This window comes from Notamacropus eugenii, chromosome 5 (assembly GCF_028372415.1).
Source record: "Notamacropus eugenii isolate mMacEug1 chromosome 5, mMacEug1.pri_v2, whole genome shotgun sequence".
NCBI lineage: Eukaryota > Metazoa > Chordata > Mammalia > Diprotodontia > Macropodidae > Notamacropus > Notamacropus eugenii.
Window position 1 is genome coordinate 264,876,292 of NC_092876.1, and position 25,931 is coordinate 264,902,222.

General features: G+C 37.3%; 2 pseudogenes; both read right to left on the reverse strand.

The window, feature by feature from the left end:
* Window positions 1–380: 380 nt before the first annotated feature.
* On the reverse strand, window positions 381–3,893 carry LOC140506023 (exostosin-like 3 pseudogene; annotated as a pseudogene).
* Window positions 3,894–14,865: 10,972 nt separating this feature from the next.
* Window positions 14,866–19,532, reverse strand: LOC140509143 (protein disulfide-isomerase A3-like; annotated as a pseudogene).
* Window positions 19,533–25,931: the final 6,399 nt, after the last annotated feature.

The following is a 25,931-nucleotide window of genomic DNA, read 5'->3' on the forward strand; positions in this document are numbered from 1 at the left end:
AACTAGGATTTAAAGCAAGAACCATGTACTCAGCAAAATCGAGTATAGTATATCAGGGGAAAAATTGGTCATTCAATGAAATAGAGGACTTTCAAGCATTGTTTTTTTTTTCATTTTAAATAATAATAACAGTTATTATTATTATAACAACCACAAACCAGTTGTCCTGGGCTAATGTACTCAGTGAGTGACTATCCCAAATCCCCATGGTCCTTAGTGTAAGCTACTGAAAATCTTGTTGGTGGAACCCTGGAATCTCTTGACCAAAGCTCTAGCAGGGAGCAGCCCAGTATTCATGTGTGCCTGGGCAGAGCTGGCATCAAGACAGAAGGCAGATATTCCCTTCCACTCTTGCTGGCCCCTGTCTCCTGCAGTGACCAGCCTGGACCACCCAGCTGATGGATGTCCTCAAGGCTTCCTAACCCTCCGGCCCACAGGTGCCATATCCCTTTCTCCACACGATCTGATTGCCAAACCCCAACGTGACCCTAAATGAACTTGAAACACTTGGTCTTGTCATGGGGTAGGCGGGTCTTGAAGAGCACCGAGTCCACCCTAAACTGTGTGTACAGCAGGGGCATGTAGCCATACACCTTGACAAAGAAGTTGATACACTTGTGCCGCTCGTGGAAATGAGAGTCATCATGGGACAACGCCTGGGGGCAGCCTGGGCATCGGAATGTCCATCGGGATGTCACCTTGATGGGGGGTTTCCGGGTGATGTGAGAGACGAGGAAGTTCATGGCAATATCCTCACAGTTGATGTACTCATCCACCATGTCCCGGATGGCCTGAGGCATCACATAGGAGTACAGGTAGGCATAATACTTGTGAAAGAAGGCAGCACCTGTCAGCACCATGGATAGCTCACAGGAGTAGTTGGAATTATAGAGCCAGGACTGATGCGGGATGTCCCAAGCATGGTATCGCCCAGGAAAACCCACAATACGATCTCGAGCTTCTCGCCAAACCCGAAAGCCAAACGTGATCTCATCATGGCGGAGGTGAGCATCGTCATCAATAGACAGGATGGCCTCAGTCTCAATTTCATTCCAGGGTAAGAAGCGATTGTTCAAGCTGTTCTTCTCAGTGCGGACCACCATAATGGGGACGCCAATATCCGGCCACAGGAGGTCCTCTGATGGAAGCTTTGGGGAGTTCCATACCACCACCACCTTATTCAGGTAAGAAAGGCCATTCAATCTCTCCAAGGAGTTCATGAGCACCTCCTCTCGTTCATAAGTTAACATCACCACTGTGAACTGCTCTCTTGGAACATTGCCTCCAAGTGCTGCCTGGAATTCCTTGCCAGAACCTCCTGCTCCTCCACCAATGGGCCTGAATCCAGTGCCAGAGCCAAGAAATTTGGCCTCTGAAGGCAGAACAGGGTCAAAAGGTGTGTGTGGGAAAAGGTGGAAAGGCCCTGGGGCTGAATTCCAGTTGCGATAAAGATTAGTGGCAGTCAAGGTAAAGTTGCGGAGGTATTTAGGAGAGGCATAAGGTGGTTCTGTTTCCACTGGCCCAAGGTCCAGATCCCCATTATCTGCCATGTTGGGGTCAGTACCTGCTGCTTTGCCTGAGCGATGGGGAATCTCAACTGCTGCCTCTTCCCGGATGGGAGCAGCTGGGATCTGGATGCGAGTCCTAACCACAGCCAGAACCGTGTTGAAGATACTGTCAGCTGTGGAGAAGTAAGTTTCCCAAAGGAAGCGGCCTTGGCGCCTCATGGCCAGCAGGTCACTGTCTGAGAGGCTCCGCAGCAGGAAGTGAACCTCTGTGACCCGTGGCTTGGGCACCACCAGGGCCGCCTCATTCCACCGTAGCACATCCTGGTAGGGAAGCTGCACCTGCTCCCCCAGCACCACTGGAATTGCTCCGACTTCTAGTGCCTCAAAGAGCCTTGTGGCACATCCAGCAGAGATCACCAAGTGGGGATCACCTGGTGTGATAATCAGAGCAAAGGTGGAAAGTTTCAGTAATTCTAGGCGGTCCTCCCTCTCCCCGCACAGGGCCCACTCAGTGGGCAGGCTAGGTTTAGGCTGGTTCTTACAGGTAAATTCCACCAGCACCTGATCAAGCTTGCTGTCCTGTACTGCTTTCAGGGTGGCAATGATTCGGTCATCGTAGTCAGTGGGAGGATCACCTTCCATCTCCTCTTCAAAGGAACGAGCCTCCTGGAGGCTGGACCGCAGTGACTCAATTTTCTCCCCTTGGAAGCTGAAGAGATACTTCCCCTTGACCGGCACCTGTGGAGGGATCTCCAGAAAGTTAGGCTCTGACATGGCATGGACTAGTGGTGATATGACTATATCAAAGCCAGGTCGGTATTGAGTAGCATAAAAGGTGGACTGGGCCACCATCGCTCGAGCTGTACTGACATTATACAGTAAATTCTGTGTATTTGACTTCCAGGACAGGTTTATGAGGAGGTGGTTGTGTCCATCTGTCCGCCAATGGGGCAGAGAGTACAACTGTTGTTCCAGTTCAGCAGGCCGTAGACCCAATGGCTCCTGCATTTCTCCCACCAGAATCACATAAAGGCAGGCAATATCAGCATTCTCTGTGACATAGACATTGGTTCGCACTGTGGCTTGAAAAGCCTGCTTGACCAGGGGGTCCAGATAGCTGCCAAAAGCTAAATGGTCACTATCATAGACATAGACTGGGAAGCCAGAAGTGAGTGGACAGCGAGAGTAGTCAAAACAATTGTGTAGCCTGCAACTACGGAGAAGTTTAGGGGGAGGCAGGCCAACATCATCTTTTTCTGGTAACAGTCGGATAGGCAGGGAAAGTTTGGGCTGATTTTGGGCCATCAGCTCTTTGTAAGAATGTTCTGTCTGGCTGATGACATTCTTGAGCTGGAGCAGGTCTTGTTTGGCATTCTCAATACTCTTTTTACAGGCCTCGATCTTCAGGTTGAGCTTGGCAATTTCACTGTTCAGCTCCTGCCGTTTGGCTTCAAGCTGCAGGAGTTCTTCACTGACTGACTCACGGATGCGGCAAAGGTCTAACACATGCTTCACCTCGCACAATTCATTGCCAGCTCGTGGCCCAAAGATGCGTTTTCCTGCCTCATCTGCCTCATCCAAGGTGGTAAGGTAGTAGTGGGCAATGAGGGGAAAGAAAACCAAAATGATGAAGAGTGTAAAGCTGAGCCAGGTAAGCCGGATGCGATTGGACCATCGCAACATCCAGGTTTGGCCTCCATTCCCCACACCCCCATTCCGCAACATGGTATAGCCGGTCATAAGTCTCTGCGTGACACTTGCCCCTCTGATCACGTTGGGTCAGTAGCCATAACCACATAAGTTTCCACTAAACAATTTAACCTCTTCCTCACTCCTCTTCCTAAAAGTTAGTGCATTGTCTCTACAAGGCACCAAATAAAATGGAAATTTCATTTTCCTCAGCTGTAATGGTAATGGTCTCTGACCCTCCTCCTGCAGGCTTTAAGCAGTGGCTGTGGATCAAGGAACATGCCCTCAATCTCTGTCAAACAGGCAGAGATGTCATGTTGCTGCTGTGGGGAAAGTGAGGTCTCTGCTGATGACACCCAGGAAAAGCACCCTGGAATCAGGCAGCCTTGCTCAGCGGCCATAGCTCCTGCCTCTTGATGCTGCTGACTGACGAATATGCATAGTTAGCATCCACAGCTGGATGGACCGTGAACAAAGCCCCGCTGCTGCCTTGTCCCTGCTGCTGTTGGTAGGTGGTCAGGCCATCAATTTCTGGATCTTTTCCTCCTCAGACTTAGGTAGAATCACACTTGGCACTGCAATGTCTTGGAGCAGTAAGCTCTAGAACATGGTCACCGGGTTCTACGTCCCAGGCCGCGCCGGATCCCTCGCTCCCCCTGCCGGCCGCCCGGACGTCGGCCATTTCCGACGGGGGGCGGCGGGCTCAAGCATTGTTGATGAAAAGACCAGAGCTGAATAGAAAATCTGATTTTCAAACACAAGAATCAAGAGAAGTATGAAAAGGTAAACAGGAAAGAGAAATCCTAAAGGACTTACTGTTGAACTGTTTACATTCCTACATGGAAAGATAATATTTATAACTCTTGAGACTTTTCTCAGTACTAGTGTAGTTGGAAGGATTATATACATATAGATAGAGGCCACAGGGTGAGTTGAATAGGAAGGGATGACATCTTAAAAAATAAATTTAAGGGATGAGAAAGGAATATATTGGGAGGAGAAAGGGAAAAATAGAATGTGCAAATTATCTTTCACATAAAAGAAGCAAGAAAAAGCTTTTTCAATGGAAAGGAAGAGAGGGGAGGTGAGAGGGAATAAGTGAACCTTACTCTCATCACATTTGACTTAAAGAAAGAATAACATGCAAACTCAATTTGCTATGAGAATCTATCTTACACTAAGTAGGGAGAAGGGGATAATGAGGAGGTGGAGAAATGATAGAAGGGGGGCAAATGGGAGGAGGGCATAATTAGAAGTAAATACTTTTAAGGAGAGATAAAGACAAAAGAGAATAGAAAAAATGAGAGGCAGCATAGGATGGAGGGAAATATAGTTAATTTTTCAGGACATGACGCATATGGAAGTCTTTTGCATAACTTGACATATATATATACATACACACATACACACACACACACACACACACACACACACACACACACACACACACACACACACACACACATATATATATATATATATATATATATATATATATATATATATATATATATTGAATTACTTGCCTTCTCAGTGGGGATGGGTGGGGAGGGAAGAAGGGAGAGAAGTTGGAACTCAAAGTTTTAAAAATGAATGTTAAAAATTACTTTTACATGCAATGTGGTATAGAAATCTATCTTGCCCTCCCAGAAAATAGAGGGGATAGGGTTAAGAGAAGGGAGAGGTGTGATAGAAGGGAGGGCACATTAGGAGGAAGGGGTAATCAGAATGCATTCTGTATTGGGATGGGCAGAGGAGAGAGATGGGAAGAAAATTTAGAACTCAAAATTTTGTGGAAATGAATGTTGAAAACTAAAAATAAATAAATAAATGAGAAAAAATAAAATAAAATCAGTGCTCAATTTTTCACAGTCAATCAATCTGTTCTCCCCCTTCCTATTAATTTCTGAGACTGGTTTATTGCTTAGTTGCAATGTTTTCAGGATTGTTGCAATCAGTACAATGTCATGGACAAACAGCATCTACGGGACCTCATCATCTATCAGGAATAACCTTTCCATGTCGTCTTATCAGTGGAATTATTCTATGATAGTGGCAAACACCTTGCTCTTTACAAAATGTCTCTTCCTTGATTTCAGAAAAACCTGAAAATATTTGTATATATACTGATGCAAAGTGAAATTAACAGAATCAAGGAAACAGTGTACACAGTATCTGCAACACTGAGTAATGATCAACTGTGAATGACTCAGATCTTTTCAACAACTCAATGCTGTAATACAAGTACAAAGGACTCAGAAAGGAAAATGTTATTGACATCCAGATAAAGAACTGATGGACTCTGAATGCAGTTCAAAGCAGACTTTGTCACTTTATTATTTTTTAAGTTTTTCCCCGTGATCTGTTATTTCTTCTTTCACAACTGTGACTAATATGGAAATGTTTTACATGATAGCATATGTACAACCTATATCAAGTTGCCTACCATTTTTGGAAGAGAGGAGAGGAAGAAAGGAGAAAATTTAGAACTCAAAATCGTATAAAAATGAATGCTAAAATTATCTTGACATGTAATTTGGAAAAAGTAAGATATTTTAAAAAGAATCCTCAAAAATATCTCTGCTGTTTTTATTTTTCAGTTGGTATTAAGAGAGTTATCTCTTATATTTTTCAAAAAACCTTGATTAATTTTGTTTCATTGATGGGAGAGAAATTGTTGGAAGAAAACCATTATGGTAGCATTTTGATTAATTGAATCAAATGTTATTTTTGTGCTAGTTTATAATAAAAATTCTTTAGGACAAGGGGAGATTTATTACATATTTCAGTCAAATTTTGTTCATAGAGATGCTACTACAAATGTCATTTGTGGAACCTTGCTTATGACCTTTTCAAATCTTCATCAAAGATTTCTTTCAGGTATATAAAGAGTATTCTCAATAAATTTTGTCAATGTTTCAAAACCTGCAGACATAAATTTCTTAGGAAAAGCTTCACTTTTTTCAAAGAACTGCTAAAAAAATTAGAAAACAGCCTGCCAGAATTTGTCTTGTCACCATCATATATATGTGATGGTGACAAGAGAAATTGATTTGTGACAAAATTGATAGTGACAAAATTGACTATGGTATATATATACATATATATGTATAAATATGTATATATATACATACATATATATACCATAATCAATTCAAAATGAAAATGTCATAAATATTAAATGTTATTACATAAAAACAAATAGAGATAAATGGTTCATTTAGCTTTCCTATATATAAATAAGGGATGGATGAGTTAGGATAGCATAATTCAAAAATATAAAATAGATATTTTGATTATATGAAGTCAAAAAGCTTTCACACAAAATTAAAGCATCTAGGTAAAGTGTCAAAGTGGAAATAAATTTTTATGTAAAATTTATTAGATAAGAGTTTGGTATTCAAAGTATGTGGAAAATAAAAATATATAAGGCCAAAAACCATTCTCTAATTTCAAGTTATTAACAGCTAAATAGCAAAAAAATGCTTCAAATAATTTGTAATAAGGGAAGGAGAAATCAAAGCAACTGAAATTTCACCTCATATCCAGAAAAACTAGAAAAATGGTGAAATACAGGGATAGTTAAAATAATGGAGTAGTAAAAAAAATAGGTATATTAATAAATTGTTGTTGGAGTGTGAATTAGTACAAAAAGAATATGCAACTATACAAAGAAAGTAAATAAAGTATATGAGTCCTTTGACTCAGAGATGCCACTGTTAGGCCTATGCCCAAAGGAGGTCATTGACTAAAAGTCTACATATTTACCAAAATATTTATGAAACACTTTTTGTATCAAAAAAACTGAAAATAAAGCAGACATCCACTGAATGGGGAATGGCTAAACAAACCATGACACATGGATTTAATGGAATATTGGTGTGTTACAAGAAAGTATAAATATGATGAATACAGAGAAGCAAGAAATTTACATGCAATATAAAGTGAAGAAAACAGACAAGTAAACAATAAACACAGTGACTACAATCTGACAGTTATATTAGCAATACGCATTTATTAAGCTTTTACTACAAATGTAAATAGAAAGAAAAACAATCTCTACCCCAAGGAGTTTTCATTCTAATGACAGAAAACAAGACATACAAGGAATTTAAAAAGCAGTAGTAGAAGAAAGTGAAAGCAGAGGAACATAAGGGCTTGGTAGAAGATGTTTGGTGTGCAATCTAGAGAGAAATGAAATATTGCTGGTGCAGTAGCCCTCCTTAAATGGAGATTCTGGGAGGAGCTGTCCAATCAGAGGAAGAAAAGTTGAAAGCAATAAATAATTCTTATATGTTAATTCTAGGTCTTCAGAAAGGCTTCTGGAAGAAAAGCCGGGGCAAGGTCGGGAAAGTTTAGAGTGCACTCTGAAGAGGAATGAAGTTTTCTAGGCATACAAGTGCCTATGTGGAAAGAACAACAACCAAAAAAAATTTTTTTAAAGAATGTGAAAAATATAATAACAAGCTTCATCCCAAATAGGAGACACTAAAAACAAAAAACAAAAACAAAAACCACCAACTCTCCATATAAAATATGTAAAAAGAAACATACTCCTTTTCAGAAGCCAGAATCCACACATTGCATAAATTGTAAAGGGTGTTTTGTTTTTGTTGAACAGTTCTGTGAATTTCCTCTTCTTGTTCTCTTTAAAAAAATAATCATAAATGATTGCTCTCTAGAAGAAGGAATATGGGGAAACTATGCAATGTAAAAACAAAAGATACTGTACTAGTCTAAAAATGGCAAATAAACAATGACTGACACCAGCTCTCCAATAAATTCAAATTAATCTGAATATATTGTAATCTAATCGATATCTATCTTCTAAACAAGATTAGAATGACTTTTATTAACTGAAAAGAGAAAGAAAATAACAATAAATTTGGAATGTAACTAAAAATGCTGAAAAATTAATAAAGTAAAAAACTCCAATTAACAAGAAAACAGGTATTCTGGAAATCAAAGGAAAAATGAGCAGGATTTTTAAAAAAAGAATAATGGTTAATTAATACATTGATTACTAATATTAAAGGGGTTGTTTTTAATAGATAACTATTGTTTACTCTGATGGAAAAGATTAGAGGAAAAGCAAATAACCAAAATAAAAAATGAAAGAAGATAATTTCTAAAACTGAAGAAAATTAAGCTTATTACTAGAAACTCCTTGGCCCAATTATATGCCAATAAAATCAACAATGTGAATAAAGCAAATGAGTATTTATTAAAAAACTAAAAATTAAAAATATAGAAAATAGTTTAACCCAATTGATTTTAGAGGAAGGAACTGAATAAGGTAGGATAAACTTCCAAAGGACCAGATGGAATCTCCAGTAAATGCTATCAAACATTCAAATGTCATTCAACTCACATATCACAGGAGCCTTTGCAAAAGCAGCAGAAGAAGGGATCCTACACAATAACATCTATAAAAGATGAAATCTTGCTATGTAAACCAGTTAAAAATGTTTGAAAAGGAAAACTTTAGAGCAATATCCCTAATAAACATCAAAGTAAAGTGTTTTTTTTTAAATTAGCAAAAAGACTAAAACAATATATTGAATAGACTCATTTGTGACAACATAATGGTATGCTGCAACCAGTTCAGAACTGAATTTAAAGAGCTAACAGTTAAATTTTCAGTGTGAGCATTTTCAAATCAGAAAATAGCAAGTGCCAAAAAAATCATGGCTTGAATTACTATTTTGTTCACTATACAGATTGAAGAAAATATTAACAATGCATATTAAATATTATTTATTAATATATTTAATTTATTAAATCAATTTAATTATATTATAGTCAATAATATTAAATATTAAATTTAAAACTTTATCATGTATATATGTGCATATGTGAAAATGCATACATGTATGTGTGTACATGTGTGTGTTTGTATGTGTGTATACACTCCTGGGTGTTTCTACAGCAGATTAAAATGTAATTGGAAAATAATCAATAAACTATACATATATATGTAAACATATATGTACATACATATGTATGTATATGTGTGTATATACATATACAGAAAGAGAATAGATAAAACACAGATATGTTTCAAAATTAAGTCAATATTCTTCTGCAGGGTTCTTTATCTGGATTAATGGAACCCATTTCTATTGAATTTGATACCACTGTCTCCTATTCCATGTAATTGTCTAGAAGAAATGGAGAAACATTAAAATATTACTCAAGATATGGGTTCTTTTGCTACTATTTATTATGTCAAATATTTTATGTTAAGTATCATTCCTTATGACTACCTTATTATTTTTATTTTCTAAACGCAGTAAATGAAAATGACACTCTTGACATGATTTGAAAATAATTAATCACCTACCTTATGTTGAATATATAATGTACTTTCAAAAAAAGAGTAATTCCTTTAATACAATAATTGATTAAATGAAATTGATGGAATGAAGCAAGTGAATAAATGAACACATGGTAATTTTAAAATGGTTGCATTGCAAATCAATTTTTAATAAATAAACCATAAACCAGATTTGGAAAACATATTTGCACAAATATTGATACACATACATCTATAGATCTCAAGAAGTGACTTGCAGCAATGAGATATAAATCTTCAGAAACAGACCAAGAAAGAATTACCCCATTGATTTAAAATGCTTGTCAGTGGAAAAGAAATGTCAGAAGAAAATGGTACAGGATTTTCTTTCTGGAACAATCAAATACATATTCATTCTTTTTTCCCCATTTTATCTGACGTTTACTGTGTTCATTTCATTGATAAGAGGGATTTCATTTCCTTTTTGGTAGTATTGCCCCTCTACCCTCCCTCCCCCTTAAAAAAAATCCTCAAAGCTATTTTATATATTTCTGAAAAAATAATATAGTCAATCAAAGTGAAGTTTTTCAAACCTTGAAATTTGTGTTTATGCATGAGGTTACAAGTTTATATCTCATGTCAAAAAATAATATATATTCTGTGGCTGTGTAAAATGTGCTTCATATAGCAATCCCATCACTATAAGAAGGTTTGTTCCTTACCTGAATGTTTAATTCTCATTTCCACAAATGCACAGATTCCCTAAAAGATGAGTTATGAAGCTTGTTTTTTTTTTCTTTCTTCACAACTGAGCAAAAGATAAATTGTTTCAGCTAGAATTTCTAATGCTATTGTTCTTCCTTTTTTGAAACTGAGTTATACTAGAGGTATGGATGTCTTGGGAAAGGTAACTCTCTTAGATAAAAACTGGGTCTTTTAAAAATCACTTGTCATCTGTAAAATGGACTTGTTAACACTTGCCCTCTTCCTATGTCATGACTAATTCCTGTGGGTATCATATAAAACCCTTTGCTTGCACAACCTGGGGAAGTTTAGGCTTCAATAGAAATGTTGTGATAGTAATATGAGATGATAAATGTGATAATTCTTTGACTCCATGAGATTATCTTGCAGTTTGAATGTTACAAAGTGTATTTGAATAATAATTGTAGCATTTTTTTTTAAATACATGGCAGTGGTGCTATCCCCTGCAAAATAGGTGATAATCTTTTTTCAATGCCTTCTCATGCTCTTTTCTACTTTTCTGGTTGGAAGACCAACAGAGTACAAAATATTGCATAGTACAAAAAATCCTAGATTTGGAGTTAGTGAAACTGGACTTCAGTTCTGGTCCCATTACTTTAACCTGCACAATTCTAGGTAAGTCACTTAATATTTCAGGGTCTGGGTTTTTTTCATCTGTAAAATGAACATATTGGGCTAGATAACCTCTTGCAGTGTTGTACAGAGAAAAATACATGAATTTATAGTTAATTTAGAAGAATTCAAAGCCTGTTTCTGTATCTTTGGGAAGCTGGTCAAATCAATTACCATATTAGAACTCAGTTTCCTCATCTGGAAAAGGAGGGGATTAAATTAAATGAGCTCCAATGTCCTTTCCCATTCTAAATTGATTATATTTTATGATTAATTTATATGCCCAGAAATAGGCTAAGTACAAAGATTATTAAGCACGAATGACTAATCCTTGCTCTCAAGGAGTGCTTAACTCAGATAGCATTATTTTATTTGATCCTTCCAACAACACTCTGATCTAAGTATTACAAACTCAATAACCTCCCATTTTGTATGTGAGAAAACTGAAGCTTGATCAAGGTCCAACAGCTGGTAAAAGATGTAGGTAGAATTTGAACTGAGATCTATCTTGACTCCAAATCTAAGGTTCTTTCCCTTACAAAATGGTCCCTTTCACTCATTGAATACCTACATATTCCCTGAACTTCTCTAGGTGCTATGTTAAAAAGAAATAGAAGAGAAAGAGTAAGGTGAAAGCAGGAGAATAAAGAGACACAGTAGTCACTGATGTCAAGGTATCTAGGACTCTCCACCTAGGAAGATGCGGTCATACTAATTATCTGTCAAATTACTCTGCCCTACTCTTGGGAGAGAAGTAAACAACCAAACAATGTGCAGTGAATGAACAGATTTTTTTTATCCTTAGATCTAAGAGATACATCTCTGAATAAGAGAATTATTATTTCCAGTCAGCAAGCAAAATATTTTGAATGATTACTATATTATAGGCCCTGTGTAAGATTCTGGGAATACAAACATAAGTAAGAAATAAAGACAGTCCCAAGCCTCAAGTGGAACAACTAGATGGCTCAGTGAATAGAGTGGCAGATTGTCAGAAACACCCAAGTTCAAATCCAGCTTCAGACACTAGCTGTCTAATCCTGGGTAAGTCACATAACCCTGTTTGCCTTAGTTTCTCATCTGCAAAATAAGTTGGAGAAGGAAAAGGCAAACAACTCCCATATATTTGCCAAGAAAACCCCAGATGAGATCATAAAAAATCAGACACAACTGAAACTACTGAACCAAAACAACAAAAGCTCCAAGTAGATTGTATTTTATTAGGGAAAACAGAAATGGGATCAGGAAGGCAGAAATACCTGTACAGGGGTATAGAAGAGGAAGTCTGGTGTGCATCCACCAAAGAAGTGAAAATAGGGTTGTCTAGGAGTTCTCCTTAAATGAAAGATCTAGAAGCAGTTTTTCAGCTAGGGGGAGAAGCTATTGAGGCAGACAATATTTGCAACTGTGTGTTTGTCCTTCATTGCTGAAGAAGACCATGCCATCAGAGAAATGATGGCATGACTTGCATTTGACTTTGTTCTGAGTGAGGGAGGGCTGTACAAGGTCACCAGCCTCACTTCTCCTCCCAAGCCATCTGAATCTAGTGACCTGATATTCCTCAGGATGACTGGAGATGACCCAGGATGCACTGGGAGACCCTGGCCCCTTTAGGCCAAGGTCTATGCAGGTACCCGCTTAGAGTGAGGTAATGGCCATTCATTGAATAGGCCTGTTGAAGAAGTAGTCAGGGCACAGCCCCTTTAATGAGGCAAAGAAAAGAAAGACATCAGGCTGGGAGGGAAACAGCAACAGTTACTACTGATAATCACTCTGAAGCCAGGAAGGTCTAGAAGAGAGCCTTTAGGCAGGGGACGGGGGGCAGGGGCCCCATGGTGTCTGACTTTCAAAGTGCAGTAGGCACAAGGCAAGGCAGGGCAGGACAGGGCAGGGCAAAGCAAGGCAAGGCAAGATAAGAGGCAAGGCAAGGCAAGAGGCAAGGCAAGAGGCAAGGCAAGGCAAGGATGGAACTTACTCACTTGATTCTGATTTCTTCCTCTAGATATCAATATCTTTAAAAAAATTTCCAATCATCTTGACATTTATTAGCAGTTGGTATAGCTACAACTATTTTAAATGTTATATTTGTATGGATCAATATGATGACTGGGTAAATATGGATATTTCTGTCTGTCAAAACACTATTTCTAGGACAGTGCATTGGTTGAATTTCCTGAATTCACTGAGGTTTGTATTTATGGTATGATGATTTGTCTATCACTTCATGAAAGAGTTTCACAGGTGTAATTCTAAACACTGAATAGTGTTTTCTGAGGTAATCAGTAGATGCTAGTTTTTTTTTTTTCAGTTTGTACTTACGTATGCCATTTTCTTGCATAATCCCATTGATCATACACTAAGTCTCAGGCTTCTATAAATTCTGGTTGCAAAATTCTGGTCCTGAATTATCCTCATAAAAATGAAAATTAAAAAACAATCTTATTTGCTGTCTCATACCTAAAAGATTGGCTAATTTTTTTTTAAAAAAAGAAAATGATAAATGGTGGAAAAAATGTGGGAAAATTGGAACACTAATGCATTGTTGGTGAAGTTGTGAACTGATCCAACCACTCTGGAGAACAATTTGGAACTATGTCCAAAAGACTATAAAACAGTGCATACCCTTTGACTCAGCAATATCACTACTAAGCCTGTATCATCAAAAAGGGAAAAGGACCCACATGTACAAAAATATTTATAGTAGATCTTTTTGTGTTGTCAAAGAATTGGAAATTGAGGGGATGTTAATCCATTGGGGAATGGCTCAACAAGTTGTGGTATATTAATTTAATGGAACACCATTGTTTATAAGAAATGATGAGCAGGGAGACTTCAGAGAAACCTGTAAAGACTTACATGAACTAATGTTGAATGAAGTGAGCAGAACCAGGAGAACATTGCACACAACCACAGCAATATTGTGCAATGATTAACTATGATGGACTTTGCTCTTCTCAACAAAACAATGAACCAACATAATTCCAAAAGTCTAGTGATAGAAATTGCTAACCACATCCAGAGAAAGAACTATGAAGTCAGAATGCAATTAAAGCATGCTATTTTCTTTTTTTTCTTTCTCATGGTTTTTCCCTTTTGTTCTGATTCTTCTTTCACAACATGACTAATGTGGAAATATGTGTAACATGACTGTACATATATAATCTATATCAGATTGATTGCTTTCTGAGGAACAGGGAGGGAAAAGAAGGAAGGAAGGAGAAAAATTTGGAACTCAAAATCTTACAAAAATGAGAGTTGAAAACTATCTTTACATGTAATTGGAAAAAAATACTATAAAGGAAAAAAATTGGATTCCCATCACAGCTCCTTCTGTTTCTACAAACCTGAGTGACACTTCATTTGATCAACACCTTGTCAGCATATTATTAGCTGATTTGATGAGGTTGTCATCCCTAGAGAGCCTTTTGATTCCACTCTTGGGTATCGGTCAATCCATAGGTCTTAATTCTATCTGAAACATAAAAAATGAAAACAAACAAAGCAAAATTTAAAAAATTTGTATTATTCAGATAGTCAACAAATACAATGGCATGGTCTTGTTATCACCGTTCATCAATTCTTGTATTATTGGCAAAGTAATGTCTGCTTATTCTGAAAGTCTTTCTATAGGCTTTTGATCTATTATCATATCCTATGAGGTTGTCTGTCAATCTCCAGCACTCCTTTTTTTTTTAAAGGGGGTTCATTTATTGCCATGGTTCCAAATGTATAAGAAAATTAGAAAATAACCCCAAACACAACTCTTCTCTCCCTTCAATATTCCCCCAACACAAATAATCCATTCCCATCTCTCATCCCCCCAAACAAATATCGACTGGTCCTGGTTTTTCCATTAACAGTGCACCTAAAGAAACAACTTAGTAAAAATTAAACAGGATTCAAATAGCATCCACGCTGTCCACTCATCTGTGAGGCACCAAGTGCCCCATCACTGGTGAAAGTCCTTATACAAAGTGGTCTATTGTTGGTTGCTACTTTAGAGATCTTCTTTTGCCTTCTTCTTTTTGGATTTTTCCTCTTGGATCCCAGGAGAATTTGTAGCTTCTCTTTGTAGGTAGTTAGTAAAGTCATAACTTCACAACCACCTTAATATTTCCATGGATTCTGCTTACTATTATCTGGAGAGAAGTAGATGGTAGGGAAGACTCTGACTTCATATGGAGAAGGCACACCATTGGCTGTAGCATCCATCTTTGCTGTGACAGTATTGGGATCTTTGCTGAGTTTTTCTCCCAAATCTTTGTACTTGGGCTCCAAGTTTTTACAGTGACCACACCAAGGGGCATAGCATTCTATCAGAATATCTTTCTCAATATTCATGATTTCATCGAAATTCTCAGCTACCAATAGAAACCACATGAGTATCTCAATGGATGCAGAAAAAGCTTTTGACAAAATTCAACACCCATTCCCATTAAAAACACTGGAAAGCACATGAAAAAAGGGAACTTTCTATAAAATAATAAACAGTATCTACCTAAAACCTTGCCTTATATGCAATGGAAATAAGCTACATGCATTTCCAATAACATCAGGGGTGAAACACGGATATCCATTATCACCATTGTTATTCAATATGGTACTAGAATGTTAGCTGTAAGAATTAGACAAGATAAAGAAATTGAAGGAATTAGAATAACCAAAGATGAAACTAAGTTATTACTCTTTGCAGATGATATGATGATATACTTAGAGAATCCCAGAGATTTAAGTAAAAAACTACTTGAAATAATAAATGACTTTGATAAAGTTGCAGGTTACAAAATAAACCCACACAGATCTTCTTCATTTCTATATATTAGTAACAAAGCCCAACAACAAGAGAAAGAAAGAGAAATCCCATTTAAAGGTAGGGTAGACACTATAAAATATTTGGGAGTTTACCTGACAAAACAAACCCAGGGACTATATGAACACAATTACAAGACACTTTTCATACAAATAAAGTTAGATCTAAGTAAGTGGAAAAACATCAGTTGCTTGCAGGTAGGCCAAGCCAATATAATAAAAATGACAATTCTACCTAAATTAATTTACTTATTTAGTGCCATATCAATCATACTATCATAATCATACGATAATTATTTTCTAGAGCTTGAAACAATAATGTCAAAATTCATCTGGAAGAACAAAAGGTCCAGAATATCTAAGGGACTAATGAAAAGAAGTAACAGAGATGGTGGCCTAGTGCTACCAGATCTCAAATTGCATTATAAAGCAGCAATTATCAGAATCACTTGGTACTGGTTAAGAAACAGAAGGGTAAACAAGTGGAATAGGCTAGGTACTCAACATACAGCAGGCAATGAATATAGCAATCTACTGTTTGATAAACCCATGGACCCCAGTTTCTGGGATAAGCACTCACTGTTTGACAAAAATTGCTGGAGAAACTGGATAACAGTATGGTGGAAACTAGGCATAGACCAATGCCTGACATTGTACACAAGAATAAAATCCAAATGGGTACACTATCTAGGTATAAAGATTGATACTATGGACAAATTGGTGGAGCAAGGGATAGTGTATGTATCAGATTTATGGAGAAGTGAAGAATTTTTTGACTAAAGAAGAGACAGAAAGAATCATGAAGTACAAAATGGATAATTTTGATTACATTAAACTGAAAAGTTTTTGCACAACCAAACCAAAAGCACCCAAGATTTGGAGGGATGCAGAAAACTGAGAAAGAATTTTTGCAGCTATTGTCTATGATAAAGGTCTCATTTCTAAAATATATGGAGAACTGAGTCAAATGTACAAAAATACAAGTCATTCCCCAAATGATAAATGGTCAAAGGATATGAACAGGCAGTTTTCAGAGGAAGAAATTAAAGATATCTATAGCCATATGTAAAAATACTCTAAATCACTATTGATTAGAGATTTACAAATCAAAAAAACTCTGAGGTACCACATCACATCTATCAGATTGGCAAACATGACAGAACATAAGATGATAAATGTTGGAGAGGATTTGGGAGAATTGAACACTAATTCATTATTGGTGGAGCTGTGAGCTGATCCAGCCATTCTGGAGAGCAATTTAGTACTATGTCCAAAGAGCTACAAAAATATGCATACCCTTTGACCCAGCAATATGGCTTCTAGGACTATATCCCCAAGAGATAATAAAAATGAGAAAGGGTCCCACATGTACAAAAATATTTATAGCAGTAGGAGCCAAAATCTGAAAATCAAGGGATTGTCCATCTGTTATATGAATACAATGGAATACTATTGCGCTATAAGAAATGATGAACAGGAAGACTTCAGGGAGGCCTAGAAAGACTTATATGATGTGATGCTGAGTGAAAGGAGTAGAACCAGGAGAACTCTGTGCACAGCAATGACCACAGTGTAGGAGAGTTTTTTTCTGGTAGATCTGGAAATTCACTGGAATGCAAGGTCTTAAAAAAATCCCCAATAGTCTTTTAAGGCAAAGTGCCTTCCACTTCCAGAGAAAGGACTATAGAATTGAATTATAGAATGTAAGAAATCCTTTTCTTTTGTATTACATTTTGGTTTGTTATATGATTTCTCCCACTCATTTTAATTCTTCTGCACAGCATGACAATAGTGAGAAGTATTTAATAGGAATGTATGTGTAGAACCTATAAAAATTGTATGCCATCTCCGGGAGGGAGGGGGAAAGAAGAGGGTAAGGAGGAGGTGGAAATCTAAGTTATACAGTAGTAATTGTAGAACACTGAAAATAAATAAAAAATTAAATGGATCTTCTCAGCTGCCACTACCTTCACAGGTCCATCATTATTCTCTGGGATAGGTTCAGACTTTAAGCTTCTCCTCAGGTCCCATCAAAGTATTCTGCAAGAATTGCTCAAGGGGAAATGGAATGGGGCAAATTATCTCTCATAAAAGAGGCAAGCAAAAGACTTATTAGTGGAGGGATAAAGAGGGGAGGGGAGAGAAAAACATGAAGTTTACTCTCATCACATTCCACTAAAGGAAGGAATAAAATGCACACTCATTTTGGTATGAAAACCTATCTTACCATACAGGAAAGTGGGGGATAAGGGGATAAGCAGGGTGGGGGGGATGATGGAAGGGAAGGCATGGGGAGGAGGGTGCAATTTGAGGTCGACACTCATGGGGAGGGACAGGATCAAAAGAGAGAATAGAAGTAATGGGGGACAGGATAGGATGGAGGGAAATATAGTTAGTCTTATACAACACAACTATTATGGAAGTCATTTGCAAAACTACACAGATTTGTCCTATATTGAATTGCTTGCCTTCCAAAGGGAAGGGGTGGGGAGGGAGGGAGGTAAAGAAGTTGGAACTCAAAGTTTTAGGAACAACTGTCGAGTACTGTTCTTGACACTAGGAAATAAGAAATACAGGTAAAGGGGTATAGAAAGTTATCTGGCCCTACAGGACAAAAGAGAAGATGGAGACAAGGACAGAGACGGATGATAGAAGAGAGAGCAGATTGGTGATAGGGGCAATTAGAATGCTCGGTGTTTTGGGGTGGGGGGAGGGGACAAAAGCGGAGAAAATTTGGAACCCAAAATTTTGTTAAAATGAATGTTAAAAGTTAAATAAATAAATAAATAAAATTAAATAATTGTTAAATAAATTAAATAAAATTAAATAAAATTAAAAAAAAAAAGAATTGCTCAAGGGCCTTTGTATCATGGGAGAATTTCCCTTACATAATGCATTTCTCTCCTTTTGTGGTTTTGATAGTGCCAACAGGCACCTCTCCAAATGTTCTTTGCAAGTCAAAGTCAGAAAGTCTGTAGCTAAAAGTTTTTCGAGGAGCAACAGCAAAGCTGAGTTTCTGTCCAGCTTCTAGGAATATCTGTGTCACCATCATTACTCTGTTTCTCCAGTAGTTGGATCCTTTAGCATTCATCTCACAGTCTACATCATAGTAAAACATAAGTAGGTCCTTGCCCTGGAATAAGTCTTTGTTGTCTTCTGTCATGAGAGGGCAAATATCAAAAACATTCTCCTGGATATAAATTTTTTTTTTAATTTTGCAACTGGTTATCTTTTCTTCTGTGTCCTGTATACTGTTTTCCTCAAATTTGTTGCCAGATGTGGAAGGTAGAACAAAGTAATACCCTCTCCATCAGGATCATATTTACTCACCCGAGTATCATCATGGATGTGCGGTAGTTTTCTCTCAAGTTTATAGTTGCTTTTAAGAACTCTGAGTGAGATTCACTGAATAAGTCTCTGAAGAAACCCATCACAGAAGCAGATTTGTCATCAATGAACTTCTCAAAATCTTCTGCACTCATGAGAGGAACTGAGGCAGGTCCTGCCTTCTTCTTCTGATGACTCACAATTCCATTAGCTGTCCCAAGATCATCATAGGCATCTGATTCTTCACCATTTCTAGATATTTTCAGGGTGGGATAACCACTGACTCCATATTTGTTGCAAGTATTTGAGTTGGCAGTACTGTGTTCCTTGGCCAAAGGAACTATTCCTTTTAGCCTGGTAGCTGCAGCTTCACATTCTGAGGCAAACCTCTTACAATGTCCACACAAGGGCGAGAAGAACTCTACCAGCATCAGGGCAGCACTGCCCATATTGACCACGGACTACTTGAAGTTGTTGTCCATGAGCAGCGCCAAATCTGGGAGCAGAGCAGGCTGGCAGATGGCCATGGAGGCAATTGGGGTCAAAGCAGGAGAGGAGGAGGGGAGAAGGAGGTAGTTAGGACCAGTCCAGGCGTTGTCTTGGCAGTGTGGGCTGTAGCTCCCTTGATGTGCCCCCTCAGCCTTGTGCTGTCTAAAACCTCCAACACTCCTTTGTGAAGATGGTTATAGGTAATTTTTCAACAGCTGTCTTGGGATGGTGAGCCCTACATTTGTTATTACTATTGAAGTTTTTCATAGCTTACTTTCCATGCCTATTGTGGTCAATTTTATATTCTGAAAGTGTTTTTGAAAACTAGCATTTTATAAATATTAATTTCTTTAAATGTGTTATTCCTATGTAACTTTGCTTTTGATTGTTTTATATTCAGTGCATCTTGCCTATGGGGGGACCAAGGTATTTGAAAGTATCCTCTTTGTTCACTAGACTTGAGTCATACTGAAAGTCTTTATTCTCTGTCTTTCATGTATATCAAGAATTTAATATTGCATGAGTTCACATGACATTTTATTATCATTTAAGAAAAATTATATGACTTGAAGAAGCTGTTTAATGTGTTTCAAATGGAGTCATATATTTTGATGTCCTCTGTGTATTCCTAATGAACATGGAATTCATGAACTTGAAGTTAGAGTATTCTAATACTGCCCTTGTAACTTACTAACTTGGGCTAGTCACTTAACTTTTCTAAACATGAGTTTCTTCATCTATAACATGACAGTGCTGGATAACACAGGCTACAAGATCTCTTTTAGCTTTGGATCTATGATCTTGTTATTCAAACTCATTTTTTTTTTACAATAAATGATAATGTGTTTCAGATGTTTCAGAATCATGAGGGGTTTATACTGTTTCAATTAAAGATGCCAAAATTTATGTCACTTGTTGATGACATTATTATATTGGTGGGGTAAAAATGGAGAAATACTTCCAAAATATTTTACATTTAAATACTCTACTGTTCTTACAAGAAGTTATTGTTCTGTTCACATGTGAAAAATTTGTTTGCTAGAAGGGGCAGAAGAAGAAACTTTGTGCAAATATTGACAAGACCCATTTGTGCAGATACAGCCAAGATGGCAGAGTAAAGGCAGGGCCTCATCTGAATTGTCTCCCCAAACCTGCCCAAATACCTTTAAAAATGACTCTAAACAAATTCTAGAGCAGCAGAACCAATAAAAAGACAGAGGAAAACAAATTTCAAGTCCAAGAAAACTTGGAAGGCAGGCAGGAAAGGTCTTTTGAATCTGGGTCAGATGGAGGATCACAGTCCAGCACAGGCCTTGCCAGCATATCACTGGTCACAGAAAACCCTGAGTAGGACTAAGGATGACAAGCAGCAGTGGCAGTTTCCAGACCTCTCAGCCCATAGACACCAAAGACAACTTAGGTAAGCAGGAAGGAGCTGTCACAGGTGGATAAAAGTGGAGAGCAGTGCAGAGAGGGTTGAAAATGCACAGCAGGCCTTGGGAGTAACTGAAACATTAGAGTCAGTCACAGTGTCAGCTGCTTCCAGAGCTCTCAGGGGTAGAACAGCTTGTTAGAAGATTACAGGATCTTTTTGCAAGCACTGAGGCAGAATTCTGTTGCTTTGACCATACTTGGATCCCTTTCACAGTCCTGGGTGACAGCCCCAGGATGGGGAGGAACACTAGCACAGCAGAGCTTGCAGCCACAGAGGAGAGGGTAAGGGACTCCTCACAGTGCCAGTGCAGAAAAGAGTGCTTGTGGTTACTCATAAATCAGAGAACAGGCCAGAAAAGTACTTAACACCTTTCCATAGATCATACACCTTAAAAGAACTGATCTCTTACAGGTCCCGAGAAGCATCTCTGAAAACAGCTACACAAAATCCCTGAAGCTTGGAATAGTGGGCCATCCACCAGGGAAGCAGAGCCCTACTTTAACAAACAACTAAAAATCAAGTAAGAGGCTGGAAAAATGATAAAACAACAAAGAAAATAATAAAGAAAAAAAAACTTCTGACCAAAGAAAGTTATTGTAGTGACAAGGAGATCAAAACCCATATTCAGAAGAAGATAGCAAAATCAAAGCTCCTACACCCAAACCCTTCAAAAAAACTTATGAATTTGTCTCAGGTCCTGGAAGAGTTCACAAAGGATTTTGAAAATCATCTAAGAAAGGTAGAGAAAAAATTGGGAAGAGAAATGAGAGTGATACAAGAAAATCATGAGGAAGTCAACAGTTTGGTAAAAGACACATACATTCACACACACAAACACTGTAGAAAATAACACCTTAAAAAACAGACTAGGCCAAATGGCAAAAGAAGTCCAAAATGCAATTGAGGAAAAACAATGCCTTAAAAAGCAGAATTGTCCAAATGGAAAAGGAGGTCTAAAAGCTCACTGAAGAAAATAATTCCTTAAAAACCACAATAGAGCAAATGAAACAAAATGATCTTCTGAGAAATCAAGAATCAATAAAACAAAAACAAAAAGAATGAGAAAAGAAGACAATGTGAAACATCTCTTAGGAAAAACAACTGACCTGGAAAATAGATCCAGGAGAGATAATTTTAAAATCATTGGACTACCTGAAAGACATGAACAAAAAGAGCCTGTAACACATCATCTTCCAAGAAATTATCAAGGAAAACTGCACTGCTATTCTAGAATCACAGGATAAAATAAAAATTGTAAGAATCCACTGACCACCTTCTGAAAGAGATCCCAAAATGAAAACTCCTACAAATATTATAGCCAAATTCCAGAGTTCTCAGCTCAAGGAGAAAATATTGCAAGCAGTCAAAAAGAAACAACACAAGTATCATGGAATCACAGGAAGGATAACACAAGAATTAGCAGTTTATGTACTAGAGGTTCAGAGAGCTTGGAATATGATATTCTGGAGGACCAAGAATAACCAAGAATACAACCAAGAATAACCTACCCAGAAAAATTGAGTATAATCCTTCAGGGGGAAAAACGAACACTCAGTGAGATACAGGACATTGAAGCATTCTTAATGAAAAAGCCAGAGATTAATAGAAAATTTGACTTTCTGACACAAGATTCAAAAAAGCATAAAAAGGTAAACAAGAAAGGAAAATCACTAGGGACTTGATAAGGTTAAACTGTTTACACTCCTACATGGGAAGACACAGGAAGATGATATTTATAACTCATAAGACCTTTCTTATTAGGGTAGTTAGAAGGAATGTGAGTTTATTATAGAGGGAGAATGTCTAAAAAATAAAATTAAATGGTGAGAGAGTAATGTACAAAGAGAAAGGAAAAGGAAGGTAGAATGGGATAAGTTATCTCACGTAAAAGAGGTAATAAAATGATTTTACAGTGGAGGGTAAGAAGAATGAGGCAATAGGGAGCGAGTGAACCCAATTCTCATCAGAATTGGCTCAAACAGGAAATAACATAAACACACATTTGGGTATAGAAATCTATATTACCCTACAGGAAAGTAGGATGGGGAGGAGATAAAATGAGGAGCAGTGATAGACGGAAGTAAAGGCTGGGGGAGGAGGTGATCAGAAGCAAAATACTTTTGAAAAAGGATGGTATGAAAGGAGAGAGAATAGAATAAATGAGAGTGGGAGAATATGATGAAGGGAAATACACTTAGCAATAATAACTGTGAAAAAAATTGAAGCAAATTTCTCTGATAAGGGCCTTATTTCTCAAACATAAAAAAAAACTGAGTCAAATTTATAAAAATAAGAACCATACCTCAATTAACAAATGCTCAAAAGATATAATCAGTTTTCAGATGAAGTAAGTACAGCTATCTATAGCTATATGAAAAAATAATCTAACTCATTATTGATGGGAGAAATGCAAATTAAAACCATTCTGAGTTACTATCTTATACCTATTTGATTAACTAATAGGAAAGAAAAGGGAACTGACAAATTCTGGAGGGGATGTGGGAAAAATTAGATATTAAGGCATTGTTGATGGAGTTGTGAACTGAGATAACCCTTCTACAGAGCAATTTGGAAGCAATTATAGAGCTTAAGGGTCTATAAAATGATGCATACTCTTTGACCTAGCAATATCGCTACTAGGTCTGTATCCCAAAAGAGATTTTTTTAAAAAAGAAAAAGGAACTAAATGTACAAAAATACTTACAGCAGAGGTGGAGCCAAAATGGTGCAGTGAAAACATGGACCTGCTCAAGCTTTCTCCCCAAAACTCTTAAAATACCTGAAAAAAATGATTCTAAATACATTCTAGAACAGCAGAAGCTGCACAATGGCAAAGATTTCAAAGCCAAGACAGCCTGGAAGGCTGATCAGGAAGGGTCTATTGCATTGAGCTCAGAGCAGAGCCCAGCCTAGAGTGGGCTGGGCTGGGACAGACAGGACTGGAGTAGGTTTCAGGACAATGAATCATGGGCAGCTGCTGTGGTTCGAAGATTTCTCAATACACAAATGCCAAAGATAGATACAAAAGTCAGTGAGAAAACTTTCTCCTGGGTGAGAAGGGAGCAGGTTGGACCCCAGTGCCAGAAGCAGTAGCTGCTTCTGGAGCTTCTGGGTGAGGGAATTAAGTAGCTAATCCAAGTCTCAATCTTGAGAGGCATTCCAAGGGTGAAGAGGAGACCTGGTATGGTGGAGCTGGTGGCAGCTATGGAGAGGGAATCTTACTCACAGTTCCAGGGTAGAAACAAGTGCTTGTGGTTGCTCACAGAGCAGAGCACAGTCCAGGAGAGGAGTAAACACCTCTCACTTGACAATACCACTTTGGAGGAACTGATATCTGAAGATATATCAGAGAATAGTTGCACAAAATCTCTGAAGCCTGAGGTAGTATACCCTTCACTTGACAAAGGATCCAAAAGTGAAGTATTTGGCTGGGAAGATGCCTAAAAGGGGGGAAAAATAAAACTACAGAAGGTTACTTTCTTGGTGAAAAGGTATTTTCTTCCATGCTTTTGGATGAGGAAGAACAAAGTATACAGTCAAGGAAGACCAAAGCATGTAACTGGAGGAAATTAATAAGGTCAAGGCTCCTACATCCAAAGCCTCCAAAAAAATATGCAGTGGTCTCAGGACATGGAAGAACTCAAAAAGGTTTTAGAAAATCAAATAAGAGAGGTGGAGGAGAAATTGGGAAGAGACTGAGAGCAATGCAAGAAAATTATGAAAAACAAGTCAACAGCTTGCTAAAGGAGACCCCAAAAATGCTGAAGAAAATAATACCTTTAAAAATAGACTAACCCAAATGGCAAAAGAGGTCCAAAAAACCAATGAGGAGAAAAATGCCTTAAAAAGCAGAACTGGCAAAATGAGAAAGGATATCCAAAAGCTCACTGAAGAAAATAGTTCATTAAAAATTAGAATGAAGCAGATGGAAGCTAATGACTGCATGAGAAATCAAGAAATTATAAAACAAAATCAAAAGAATGAAAAAATAGCAGACAATGTGAAATATCTTGTTGGGAAAACAAATGACCTGGAAAATAGATCCAAGAGAAAAAAATATAAAAATTATTGTTCTACCTGAGAACCATGATCAAAAAAAAAAAAAAAAAGAGCCTAGACATCATCTTCCAAGAAATTATCAAGGAAAACTGCCCTGATATTCTAGAAACACAGGGTAAAATAGAAATGGAAAGAATCTATGGATTACCTATTGAAAAAGACCTCAAAAGAAAAATTCCTAAGAATATTATAGCCAAATTCCAGAGTTCCTAGGTCAAGGAGAAAATATCACAAGCAACCAGAAAGAAACAATCCAAGTATTGTAGAAATACAATCAGGAGAACACAAGATTTAGCAGCTTCTACCCTAAGGGATTGAAGGGTTGAGAATATGATATTCCAGAAGTCAAAAGAGATTTGATTAAAATGAAGAATCACCTACCTAGCAAAACTGAGTATAATACTTCAGGGGAAAAAAATGGAATTTCTAAGAAACAGAGGACTTCCAAGAATTCTTGTGGAAAAGACCAGAGTTGAAGAGAAAATTTGACTTTCAAATATAAAAATCAAAAGAATCATAAAAAGGAAAGAGAAGCCATAAGGGACTCATTAAAGTTGAACTGTTCACATTACTACATGGAAAGATGATATTTGTAACTCATGAGGCCTTTTTCAGTATTAGAGCAGTTAGAGGGAATATATACATATATATGTGTATATATACACATATATATGTAAGTGTGTATGGGTTTATATATATATGTAATATGTATGTCTAAGTATATATATGTATATAGACATATGATATATGTGTGTTTATACAAACATATGTATATGTGTGTATATATGTGTATATATATATATATGTGTGTGTGTGTGTGTGTGTGTATACATATATAGAAGCAAGTGATAGAAAGTGAAATTCTATTTAAATTAGCTATAGACAATATAAAATATTTTGGAGACTACCTGCCAAGACAAATCCAGGGACTATATGAATACAA